The following is a 12722-nucleotide window of genomic DNA, read 5'->3' as shown; positions in this document are numbered from 1 at the left end:
GATGCTTATTATGAATATGTCCAAGTTAGATTTTAAAAATTATCCATTGGACTCCCTTAGGAAATAAGTAGTTGACACATTCACATTATACCCATGTTTATTTCAAAAACAGGGACGAAGAGCCTTCTTGTCGTCAGTCACGGGCTGATAGGAGTCTACTTTTAGCTAGGAACCACCAAAGGAAGATAATTGTGCCATTTTAAATGCCACATAATGTTCCTAATCAGCAACCAAGTGTAGAAGGGAGTCTGTAAAGGGCCTGAGGTCCTGATTCAATTTCTTCAGCTTCCCAAGGCCGCTCCCAAAGAGCAGGCAGGCCACCCAAATCCCGCAGCTTGTCAAACCAGCTCTGGCCCCAGAAGGGATTTATGAGTGCTTCACTTCACGGAATACCACCCAGGCTGGCTGGCTGCAAATGCGGGCTGCCTATTATTTCTCCTTCATTTCCCAGGAAGCGTGAGGGAGAGAGCTCTGCGCCTCCCGATGGGTGCCAATCCCAGCCTCTTGACATCTCTCGCACTGAGCCACCTTTTCACTGGAGGATCCCAGCTGTTCTCCACTTCCCCGCTTGCTTGCTGGCAGTCTGGTGTACAAGGCAGAAGGGATGAGACAGATAAAGAAGAACCAAGGGGCTTTTGGAGGCTGGCTTTTGCCTGAAAACAAATACTTGAGGGAGAAAAATATGTTTTAAAGGCTGAAAGATGGGAAATTAAGCAATTCACTTCCACAAAACCATTTAGAACGTGGGTGGTGGGATGGGTGGCATTGGGAAGAAACTAGTCTTCTTCTAAGTCAGCCCCTCTGCTGCATCCCCTTGGTGCCACTGTGGCCCTGACGACGGAAGCTCCCTTACCTGGATCCTTTCCATGTTGCTCTAGAGACTGTCTTTTCCTGCTTCAAAGTCTGTGCACTCTTGGCGGCCACCCACTAAGATCCTATTTCCTGTCTGAAGGACGCCTTGGCTCTCTGCAGGGCGGAGATAACTGGTGTGCCAATGAGTGACGAGTTCAAGGATGCAGCCACTTCCCCTCCCTGCAAGACTTTCTAGTGACTCACTGCTCTGGCATTCCAAAAAGAAGTGGGAAGATTTTCATCAGATTATTAATTTGCATTAACAATTTTATGTTGTGTGTGTGTGTGTGTGGTATAGATGGAGGTCTTGCTGTGTTGCTCAGGCTGGTCTCGAACTCCCAGGCTCAAGCAATCCTCCCACCTCAGCCTCCCAAAGTGCTCGGACTACAGATGTAAACCACCATGCCTGCCCTGAATTGCACTCTTAAGATTTACACATGAGAACTATATAACTAAGAGTAGATGCTTTTAAATAGTAGGACAATTTAACACCCCCCACAAAAAAGCCCTTTAAGGGATGCAAGGAGCATGTAGGAGAACAGAATATGCCACCCCATAATATGCCTCTTTGGCATAAGTATTATTTAGAGCTGATTATTTTGAGAAAATGCAGACATAGGAGAAACTCTGAAAACAGAGCAGAAATTACATAAAGAAAATTTACATCTATGAAGGAAATCTCCATTTGTAAAAGTGTCTCCTCTCTGTACCAGTCTAAATCACTAGAGATGTAACAATGGAGAGAGCACTGACGAATCTGCATAATAAACCTCACCCTGGTTTGCCACGCTTTTCCTGGTTACTTCCCCATAACCTGCCTTTCCCACACCCTTCTTTGTTTCAGTTAAAGATGGTATTTACGTCTGAACTCAAAGCCATCTCTTTGGAATTTACTCATTTTTCCCTGGGTAACTCTCATGTATATATGAAGCAGACATGTTAATAAACTTCTATGTGTTTTTCTCTTGTTAAGCCACCTTTTGTTACAATGTGTCCTGGCTAAGAACTCAGAATGGGTAGAAAGAAAATTATCCTTTTCTCCCCTACACTTGCCTGGACGTCTACAGCCAGCAAATGCCTAATGTGGAATTTTAATGCACCCAGACCATTTCTTGTTATTAAAGGATCTAAAATTTATATGCAAAAGTGATGGTCTCAGCAGTCAGCTCTTTTGCAGCCTCATTCAATCTCAGCCTCCTTTTCCTCTGAGGCTCTGATAAAGGCCAGCTCTCCAGCCTGGAAATGTAATGTCAGCTCGTGATCTATCCCAGCAAGTATCGCCGTGCTTTCAGAGCACACCAATGGGAGCAATTACCTGCATTTTCAAGAAACCATGTTTGTCTGAAAAATCTCCACATTTATTTTCTCAGCTAAAAACAATGAAAATAAATCCTGAGTGGAGAAGTGACCACTATCTTTCATTCTGCACCCGCCAACTTTGCTTTGCTACATACAACACTCAAGCCTGACCATTGCAAGTGCTTTCCCAGTTTTGCAGAAAGCACAGTTGTTTCCTGGTCATAACTTTAACAGGGGGAAAACTAGACTCTGGGTATGAGACATAGAAACAACCAATCACTGATCTGGTCATTCCTTGACTCCAAGACAAGGCTACAATTAAAACTTACTCCACAAATTGCTTATACACAGTGTTTGTAGTACTCAGCCCTCACTAAAATGTTAGCAGTCTACCTGGTTGCAACTAGCCCTCCCTCACCCCAGCACTGACGTCTCCTTCCTGAATAGATTCATTATTTATTAATAATGAAGTAAGCTGAGTAAGATCTCCCCAGGTCTAATTTAAATAAAGCACAATGTAAATGAGCTATTTCCTTGGATTTTACGCCATGCTGATTAAGTAACCATGTATAAACCTTCAGGTACACAGTTAAAAATAAGAAGGAATACACATTCCCAGAAAAGACTCATGCTTGTCCTTGACAACAGCCTCAAAAGATTAAGAGCACACGTCAAATCCCAAGATTCACTTGTCTTCAGTAATTCAGTTCAGTAAACTTTTATCAATCATCTGCCATGTACAGGTGACTGGGCTTGTCATTTCAGGAGGAATAAAGATGAATAAGACACGGTACCTGCACCAGAAGAACTTATTCATTTCTCATCCATTAAGGTACGGACACCTTATTAGTACCAAATTTTATTTTTCATCCCAAACAAGACTTGCATTGGACAGGGTCAAGCCATGCCCTCATTCTGTGGCATGAATTGAATTCCATAATCAAAATGCCAATGCTGAAATAAAGGAGGGGGGAAATATTAACAATTTTTTCCTAGAAATTAATTTGTGTTGATTGGAATCTATTTTCCCAGGGCACACCTTTTTCCCAAAAATTTCTTGGATGCATTCTCAAATATTTGTCTTCATTGTAATTTTGCTTCTGGTTTGCTGTAAGACCTATTATTCTCTATGTTTTGTTACATGAAAGGAAGGGAATCTAGCTGCCTTCTCCTCTGCAAAACACAAAACTGGTGAGATAAGGCTGTTAAAAGAATGAATGCCATCATGTCTTCTGTAATTTGGAGAATTTCTCTTTAGCTGATATTTTGAACACAGACAAAATGCTGAATATATAATGCCCGGAGACAACTAATTCTAATAAGCCCTAAGAAGAGGCAGTGTTTAAATGGAAATTAGCGGTATGAAATTTAAAAGGAGCATGAGGTAGGCGTGTCAGGATAGCTGAGGCCATAATGAGCAGTGACCTTTTCTCAAATACTCTTAAATCTGTTGCCCAGTCTAGCCAACTAGTCAGCCAAATGCATCATCATTTGAGAAAATGTTCTAACCTGAGTCTAGATTTGCTTGGATATGAAGGGTGCTAAATATGTTACCACCCCCTACAAAAATATATGCCACTTTGGCATGAGGATTATTTTGAGCTAAAGGCAATTGAGAACCAGCAGATGGAGGAAGAGCTCTAATTTCCTCTAACTGCCTAAAACTAAAGAATAAATTTTCCCTTTTGTAAAGAAAATTTACATTTAATAAGGAAATTTTCATTTGTAAAAGTGCCTCCATACCAGGAAGAAAGCTACTCAGGATACAACTCTTATCACTGAGACACTCTTATCTGCATAACAAGGCAATCCTTATTTACTATACATTTCTTCCCCTCACCTTCCCATAACTTGTCTTCCCCATACAGAAGCCCCAAGCCCCTTTTCCTTTGCTTAATAAGAGGGTATATGAATCTCAATCATCTGGCTGCCTCCTTGAGCCACATTTTTTTTTTCTGTGATTGGGAGTCACATTTCTTTTCTCTGCTGCATACATATACAATTAGAACTTTTTTTGTTGTTTTTTGTTTTTTGTTTTCTCTCTCTCTCTCATTAATCTGTCTTTCATCAGTTTGATTTATGGGCTTTAGTCACTGAACCTAGAACGAGAGAGGAAAATGGTTTTTTTTCCCTTGCCTTCAGAAGCTGTATACATTCTAGCAAAGATGTTGATTGTTCTTTCTATGTACTCTACAACAGAGGTCCCCAACATTTTTGGCACCAGAGGCTGGTTTCATGGAAGATAACTTTTCCACAGATGAGGAGGTTTCATGTTGAAACTGTCCCATCTTGTAAGGAGTGCACAACCTACATTCCACACTTGCACAGTTCATGCTCCTATTAGAATCTAATGCCCCAGCTCATCTGACAGGAGGCAGACCTCAGGCAGTAACGCTCACTCACCCACCACTCACCTCCCCCCTGTGGCCTAGTTTCTAACAGGCCACAGACTGGTACCAGTTGGGGACCCCTGCTCTGTAACACCTCTGAAAGGAGTTTAATCTAGATTGCAGGGAAACTCAAATATGCTAACATAAGCCAAGAGCTCTTCCTCAAATGGGGAAGATTAGTGACAGACTTCTGGGCTGTCCAAGTTCTTGGGGCACTTCATGGCTCATACAGCTGGTAAAGCTTGCACCATGTTTCTCATGTTTGACCTAACATCCTGTATCTCCATTGTATTTCATACCACGTGTCTCCCCAGCCCAAATTCAAAAGAGCATTTAAGACCTTCAAACAGGATCTGAAAGGATGACCCTTTGAAATGGGTCATTACTAGTGCAAAGAACAGTTTCCACCAATAAGAAGTTCCCATTTACTCCTAAAGGGCAAAGATTATATTTCATTGATATTTGTGGGTTATGTTCCCCACACCTCAACCCCAGTACATGGCACTATGCCTAGTTCAAATGAACACAGCAGGAGTTTGTGGAGGAGGAAAAACTTTTTCTGTGTTCCTTAGGAGGCCTGCAAATTAAACTGGAAAAAAAAAAAAAAAAAAAAAAAAGATGAACAGAAGAACAAGTTTATTTGTTCATATAATGGGCATACATGCAGGAGTGCTCAGTAAATGTGCTCAGTAAAGAAGTGGTTAGAATGTGGGGCTTATGTACTTCAGTTACTAGAGAAAAGGAAGATGGAAGAAAAGGCATCTATGCGAATTACAAATAAGTTTCTTTAGGAATGATAGATGGATTTTTAGGTGAACAAATTAAAGATAAGAAAGTTTGTGATAAGTGGTCTTTCTGTCTTCTTCATGGTCATGAAGCTCCCTGGGAGAGGGAATCTGTGGTAGGTTAACTCTTAGTCTGTTTCCCAAAGACCTGCCCTAAAGAGAGAATTTATGGCAATCTCATCTACCGGAGGATCCTGCTTTTAGTCAGATAAGGAATGCTTCAAGAAGGCTCCTTTCTGTACGTGTTGAATCTCAGATGTCTTCAAGTTACTCTTTTTTTTTTTTTTTTTTTTTTTTGAGATGGAGTCTTGCTCTGTCGCCCAAGCTGGAGTACAGTGGCGCAATCTCGGCTCACTGCAAGCTCCGCCTCCCGGGTTCACGCCATTCTCCTGCCTCAGCCTCCCGAGTAGCTGGGACTACAGGCGCCCGCCACTGCACCCGGCTAATTTTTTCTATTTTTAGTAGAGACGGGGTTTCACCATGGTCTCGATCTCCTGACCTTGTGATCCGCCCGCCTCGGCCTCCCAAAGTGCTGGGATTACAGGCGTGAGCCACCGCGCCCGGCCCAAGTTACTCTTTATACTGACTCTTCATTCCAAGTGGGTCCCCATATGCTCAATTAATGAAGATGGAGCTGGATGAAACACTATGTGGAGCATGGTTCCTAGGTGAGATAAGCTAAGCAAAATGCTTCCCATGCTGATGGCTGAAAGGCTTCATTCTTTCTAAGAGTCTCCGAATTAGAATTCTATTAGGTGGAGGCTATGGTAACTGCCCAGTGGGTTCACCTTGCCTGCTGCCTAGACAGAGCCAATTTATCAAGACAGGAGAGCTGCAATAGAGAAAGAGTTATTCACACAGAGCTGGCTGTGCAGGAGACTGAATTATTATTACTCAAATCAGTCTTCCTGAGCATTCAAGGATCAGAGTTTTTAAGGATAATTTGGTGGGTTGGGGGCCAGTGGTCAGGAGTGCTGATTGGTTGTGTTGGAAATGAAATCATATGGAGTAAAGCTGCGCTCTTCTGTTGAGTCAGTTCCTGGGGTAGGGGGGCACAAAATCAGATGAGCCAGTTTGTCAGTCTGGGTGGTGCCAGCTGGTCCATCAATTTCAGGGTCTGCAAAATATCTCAAGCACTGATCTAAGATTTTCCAATAGTGATGTTATTCCCAGGAGCAATTTGGGGAGGGTCAGAATCTTGTAGCCTCCAATTGTATGACACCTAAGCCAAAATTTTCAATCTTTTGGCTAATTGGTTAGTCCTATAAAGGTAGTCTAGTCCAGAGGCAAGAAGGGGTCTGTTTGGGTAAAGGGCTGTTATCATCTTTGTTTCAAACTATAAACTAGTGCCTCCCAATGTAAGTTTGGCCTACACCCTGGAATGAACAAGGACAGCTTGGAGGTTGGAAGCAAGATTGAGTTGGTTAGCTCAGATCTCTTTCACTGTCTCAGTTATAATTTTGCAATGGTGGTGTCACTGCTGAATGCATCTCTTTGGGATCTCAGCTAGAATAACGAACTCTTCTGCTTAAATTCCAGGCCTGATTATTCAGACTAAGGTGGTGTTGAAGCTCAGAAAACAATACCCCAAAGTATGGTCCTTTGGCATGCTAAGCACTTTGAATTAAAGGAAATTAGAAGGCCTTAGAAGCTGCCTCAGAAACAAGGTGTCTCTGACCTTCCTTTTTTCTTCCTCCAAGCACAAGGAGGAGCTCTCCCTAGGGAAGTTATCTGACTGAGGACAGTACTACCAAAAGAAACACAATTACCTTCAAAGCCCTGTCTGAAATCTCATTGTCAGGGGATTAGTCACTGAAGAAGAACATGAAGGCTGTTCCCATGCCCATCTGTACAGATCTTTTATCAATTCTTCTGAGGCCTGTTACCTGAGAGACTTTATCAGCATAACAAGACAACCTCTGCTTGCAGTGCAGTTCTGCCCCTCACCTTCCCATAACTTGTCACCATCTACCCCAGAGCCCAGAGAAACTTTGTCCCAGGCTATTGTCTATTCTTTGAGCCCATATATCTCCCCTAAAAACCATTTACTCTTCCTCTAAAATTGTCTACATCCCCCACTTTGCTCTCCCTTATGAAGAGGGTATTTAAGTTTCAGCCATCTGGCCCTTCTTCAGGTGTTCAAACTTTGTATGCCTTTTGTGCACTTGCACATTAATACTGTTGTATGCCTTTTCTCCTGTCAGTCTGTCTCTTGTGAATTTATTTCAGCAAACTCAATTACTGAGCTTTTAGAAGGAAAGTTCAGCTTTCCCTATAGTGATGATAAACCCACCTCCTGCCCATGTTTCTTCTGCTGAGGCAGAGGTTTTCTCTTTGTTTTGTGTTGTTTTGTTTTGAAAATTAACTTGACTAGGAAAATCAAACTATATGGATAGAACTTATGACAACAGGATGGGTTTTGAGAGCACTAATTTTGTGGCATATTGTTTTATTCAAGTTTACTTTGCAGCTTGGGTGGCATGGATTCAACCGTCCTCAGCATTACATGGAAAGAAACACGTTCCCAAAGCCTCTCATTTTAGTCTTGGACCTTTTCCTCTTCTGCTTTCTCTACTGGACACTCTCTCTACCCTACCCTGTGCAAATTGGCTGAACGAAGTAGTTAAAAAGCATAAGATTTGGACATAGTTTCTGGCCAAGCACCCCAAAGCTCTGTAGGCACATCTCAGCTGGTTGCCCAGTCTGAACTTTGCACCATACTCTTGTTGGAGACCGGAATATGCCACTCCAGAATATGCCACTCCAAAGTATACCTCTTTGGCATAAGGATTATTTTGAGATAATTATTTTAAGAAACTGCAGACCCAGGAGAAGTTCTGACACAGTAAAAGTTACTCATTGTAAGGAAATTTACATCTATGAAGGAAATCTCCATTTGTGTTGACTGTTTTCTTGTTGTTGTTCTTTTTGTTGTTTTTAGAAACAAGGTATTACTGTGTTGCGCAGATTGGTCACCATCTCCTGGGATCAAGTTGTGCTCTCATCTCCCAAGTAACTAGGACTACAAGCACATGCCAGCATGCTAGGATGGAAATCTCCGTATTTAAGGTTGTCTCCCACTCTATATTAGGAAGAGAAGAATGACTCTCAATCACTGGAAACTCTGAACAGAGAAGGCAAATCTGCATAACAAACTTATTGACAAATCTGTATAACAAACTTTTTCTTATTTACCATGTGAAATGGTTTGGATCTGTGTCCCCCTAAAATCACATGTTAAATTGTAATCTCCAACATTGGAGGTGGGGTCTAGTGGGAGATGACTGCCTTATAGGGGTATATTTCTCATGAATGGTTTAGCACCATTTACATGATACTTCTCCTGTGATAGTGAGTGAGTGCTTATGAGATCTGGTGGTTGGAAAGTGCATGGCACCTCCGCACCTCTCTGGCTCCTGCTCAGGCCGTGTGAAATGCTTGCTTCCCCTTTGCCTCAACCCTGAATGGAAGTTTCCCAAAGCCTCCTCAGAAACTGAGCAGATGCCAGCACCATGCTTCCTGTATAGCCTGCAGAACTTTGAGCCAATTAAACCTCTTTTCTTTATAAATTACCCAGTGTCGGGTTTTTTTTTTAATAGCAATATGAGAATGGCCTAATACACCATGCTTTTCTGGATACCTCCCCACAACTAGCTTTGCCCACACCCATCTTTTTTTGTTTCAGATAAGGATGGTATTTAAACCTGAACTCAAAGTAACATCTTTGAGAAGTACTTATTTCTTCCTGGGTATCTCCAATGTACACATGAGGCAGACATGTTAATAAACTTCTGCTTGTTTTTCTTTTATTCTGTCTTTTGTTACAAAGCGCCATCTCAGAACGATGAAGGGGAAAGGAAACTTATTTTTCCTTCCTTTAATCTCTTCTTCACCCCAGCCTCCTCATACAGTACCCAAAAGAGAAGAGGTCATCCATAGAAATGTAAAAAGAGTGACAGACATCTTCCTTCTTCTCCAGTCTCTGCCCAGCTATCACAAGAGTAGTAGGAACTAAGGGAACTAAGCATATTATAAATGTTGGGCGTTTAGAGGAGTTCATCTCTGTGGGTGCTCTGCTTGAGGGCTGCACTTCAAGCCAGAGCTTCTAGACGTCAGAGGCATTTGAGCCAGAGTGACTCCATCATGAATAGGGGCTGGGTAAAATGAGGCTGAGACCTACTGGGTTGCATTCCCAGGAGGTTAGGTATTCTAAGTCACAGGATGAGACAGAAGGTTGGTACAAGGTACAGGTCACAAAGGCCTTGCTGATAAACAGTTTGTGGTAAAGAAGCCAGCCAAATCCCACCAAAACCAAGATGGCAGTGAAAGTAACCTCTGGTCGTCCCACATTATATGCTAATTACAATACATTAGCATGCTAAAAGACACTATCAGCGCCTTGACAGTTTATAAATGCCATGACAAGGTCAGGAAGTTACCCTATATGGTCTAAAAAGTGAAGGAAAGAACCCTCAGTTTCAGGAGTTGCCACCCACCTCCCAACTAACCCCCCCTACCGCCGCTTTCCCAGAAAACTGATGAATAATCCACCCCTTATTTAGCATACAATCAAGAAATAACCATAAATACAGACAACCAGCATCCCTCAGAGCCGCTCTGCCTATGGAGTAGCCACTCTTTATTCCTTTACTTTTTTAATAAACTTGCTTTCACTTTACTCTGTGGACTCTCCCCAGAGACTTTCTTGCATGAGATCCAAGAACCGTCTCTTGGGGTCTGGATCAGGACCCCTCCCTGGTAACAAATACACCAAAGAAAATGACGGGAGGAGAGATGAGGAACTGTGAAAATAAAATAGGCCCACCAGCTCCTGCACTGCACAACGCGAGTGGGCACCCTTCACATTAGCCCCTGGGGTTAAGCAATGGGGACAAATTTGTGCTTCATTGAAAATCTATGTATTGCCTAGGTTCTAGAGGACCCCTCTCTGGGTTATCTGATTGTCTAGGACCTATTTTACGAATCTATGATTGTGTCAGACTAATGACAATGCAAAATAATTCTTGGCTATAGACGTGTAAATTCTGTCCTATCTGATAGAGATTCCATTGACTTTTCTCTCCTAATGTAAAATAATCTGGTGGGGGGGCCTTTTGCACATTAATTTCAACGTTCCTGTACTCGGGGGAGTTAGTGCTTTTTTTTTTTAACTTTTCCTTTGACCTGATTGTTACACCTCACCAGTTTAAGTAAAATCTTTAGCACAAGTTCATATTTATATCTGTATGAGTGTGGCGTTTCACCCCACAAGTATCCCAAACTTGGTACAGAGGAAGCCTGAGCGGAGAACTTACCACTCACACCTGCTCAGGGCACATTAGCATAGCAATAGAAGCTTTATTCTCAGGACCTGGACTTTTCCCTTTTTCTCCCAAAGGGCTCCTCAGATAAAACCCTATTACCCCGGGGAGGGTGCTTCAAATACACTGGCTGTTAGATAGAAGGTTTAATTCATATCTAAGTGACTGGATGGCAACCTGGGTTTGCATTCTAAATATGCTGGAGCCTGGATTATTTGCAAGTAAATAAAAATTTCACTCTCCTCTCCTTTTCTAATAGTCTTTAATGACTGGTGACAAGTAGCTACTGAGACATTTTCATAACTAAAGGGCAATCTTTGGCTTTGAATGCTAAATAAGGTTCTTCAAAGATAAAAATCAAAGCCTTGACCCTCTGCCTAGAGTTAGTATAGGAAGCATCAACTGTACTTTTTTCCCTGCCTGCCCTCCCTCTATTAGGGCTGCTGGAAGGCACAATGATTTTTGTATATTCACCAAAATAGATTTGGTTCCAAGATAGAGCAAAGCTCAGTCAGGAATCTTAGCCTGTTGCAGCTACCTGGGGGTTCCTAGATCTGTTATTTTGCTGAAACTAAGAAACTAAGGGGAGATGATAACAATGGATAAGTGGACAACCAGGACCTAAAATCAGTGGCTCCAGATTCATTAGGATTTTCCCCCTACACCCTGAGCAAAGCCACCTTCCAGCACATTGGTCTTCAGAGTGAAGTGTAAGAAGAAATTGTCATTTCACTTTATTGTTATTTATTTATTTATTTATTTATTTATTTATTTCTTGAGATAGGATCTCACTCCGTTTCTCAGGCTGCAGTGCAATGGCACCATCACAGCTCACCACAACCCAGGCCCAGGTGATCCTCCCACCTCAGCCTCCCGAGTAACTGAGACTACAAGCGCACTTCAGCATGCCTGGATAATTTTTGCATTTTTTGTAGCAATGGGGTTTTGGCATGTTGCCCATGTGATCTCGAACTCTTGGGCTCAAGTCATCTGCCTGCCTCAGCTACCCAAAGTGCTGAGATTACAGTCATGAGCCACCACTCCTGGCCTTGCTTTATTTTTAAGTTACATTTATTTTTACTTTTAGTTTGTCTTTCTATAAAATATTATTTTAGCATTCTGTACATTGGCACAAGGTAAAAGAAAATGAGGGAAACTTAAATGTGAAAGAATACTTCATAATTCAATCCTCAGTTGTATACATTTATCTTACATGTCAGCGAAAACTCACCAACTATTATAAAAACCTGGACAAATTATATCACAAAAGAAGCAAAAAAGGGAAAAAGGTTCCATAAAAACTAAATCCATGTATGAAAAGCATTGTTCTCTTGGTGTCATCACATCCTTTTCTTCTGTGCACCAATGTAGAACACATGGTTTCTGTGGCTAATTGCAGCCCCATGCTTATTCTTCAGTTGTCCATTATATACTCTTCTGCCTGCTCCAGGGCTGTATTCATGTAGCCATCCAGGCAAGCCAGGACACCTCGATAATCCACTCTGAATTTAATTTTACCACAGTTGGCTGACCCATGATTTGCTTTAAGAGTCACCAGAGGTTTGCTTCTGAAGACTCATTTTAACAATCCTCGTGCCTGGGATCCAGAACCCTCACTCCAGGTGCCCTATAAGCCTGTGCTCTATAGACAATAGCAGCCAGAACCTTTACTTGCATTTTCTTTACTTTTTAGTATTTTATGTCTATATTACAATGCAATATGACATTCTAGCAAGACTACATGATATACAGTGGTCCTTTAATATTCTTGAAGGATTGGTTTCTGACAGAGCAAGAGCATCGCCATCTTGGACAAGCACCACCATTCTAAAGTTCCACTTGATTAAAAACCGCCTAAATCCAAAGGGCATCAGCCTAATGACTAAGGTCAGCATGACCATAAACCACAAATAATATCTCCAACCAGAAACATTCCAGCCATAAGATAAACCCCTCCCCAACCAGAGACATGCCAGCCCCAAGGTAACCTCCCCACCAGCCGGAAAGCTCTCTCCCCAGTAAATACTCTTAGATTGTAAGAGAGAGTGTTCCTGACCAAAATTGGCCAGAAGCCC

The 12722-nt window shown here is 42.1% G+C and overlaps 1 long non-coding RNA gene and 1 pseudogene across 3 annotated transcripts in view; both read right to left on the bottom strand.

Annotated features, from left to right (window-relative positions):
• LOC144336465 (uncharacterized) overlaps positions 1-12722 on the bottom strand; it is a 146585-nt gene that overhangs the window by 20891 nt on the left and 112972 nt on the right. The window contains exon 1 of one of the 3 annotated variants that reach the window (XR_013408290.1): positions 854-964. The exons of the other annotated variants lie outside the window; for them this stretch is intronic. This is a non-coding gene — a long non-coding RNA (uncharacterized LOC144336465). Of the gene's footprint in view, positions 1-853; positions 965-12722 lie in introns of those variants that run through there. 3 annotated transcript variants of the gene reach the window in all.
• Positions 11988-12340, bottom strand: LOC100423798 (U6 snRNA-associated Sm-like protein LSm6 pseudogene; annotated as a pseudogene).

Source organism: Macaca mulatta, chromosome 18, assembly GCF_049350105.2.
Source record: "Macaca mulatta isolate MMU2019108-1 chromosome 18, T2T-MMU8v2.0, whole genome shotgun sequence".
Classification (NCBI taxonomy): domain Eukaryota; kingdom Metazoa; phylum Chordata; class Mammalia; order Primates; family Cercopithecidae; genus Macaca; species Macaca mulatta.
This window is presented reverse-complemented; position numbering and strand designations above follow the sequence as displayed.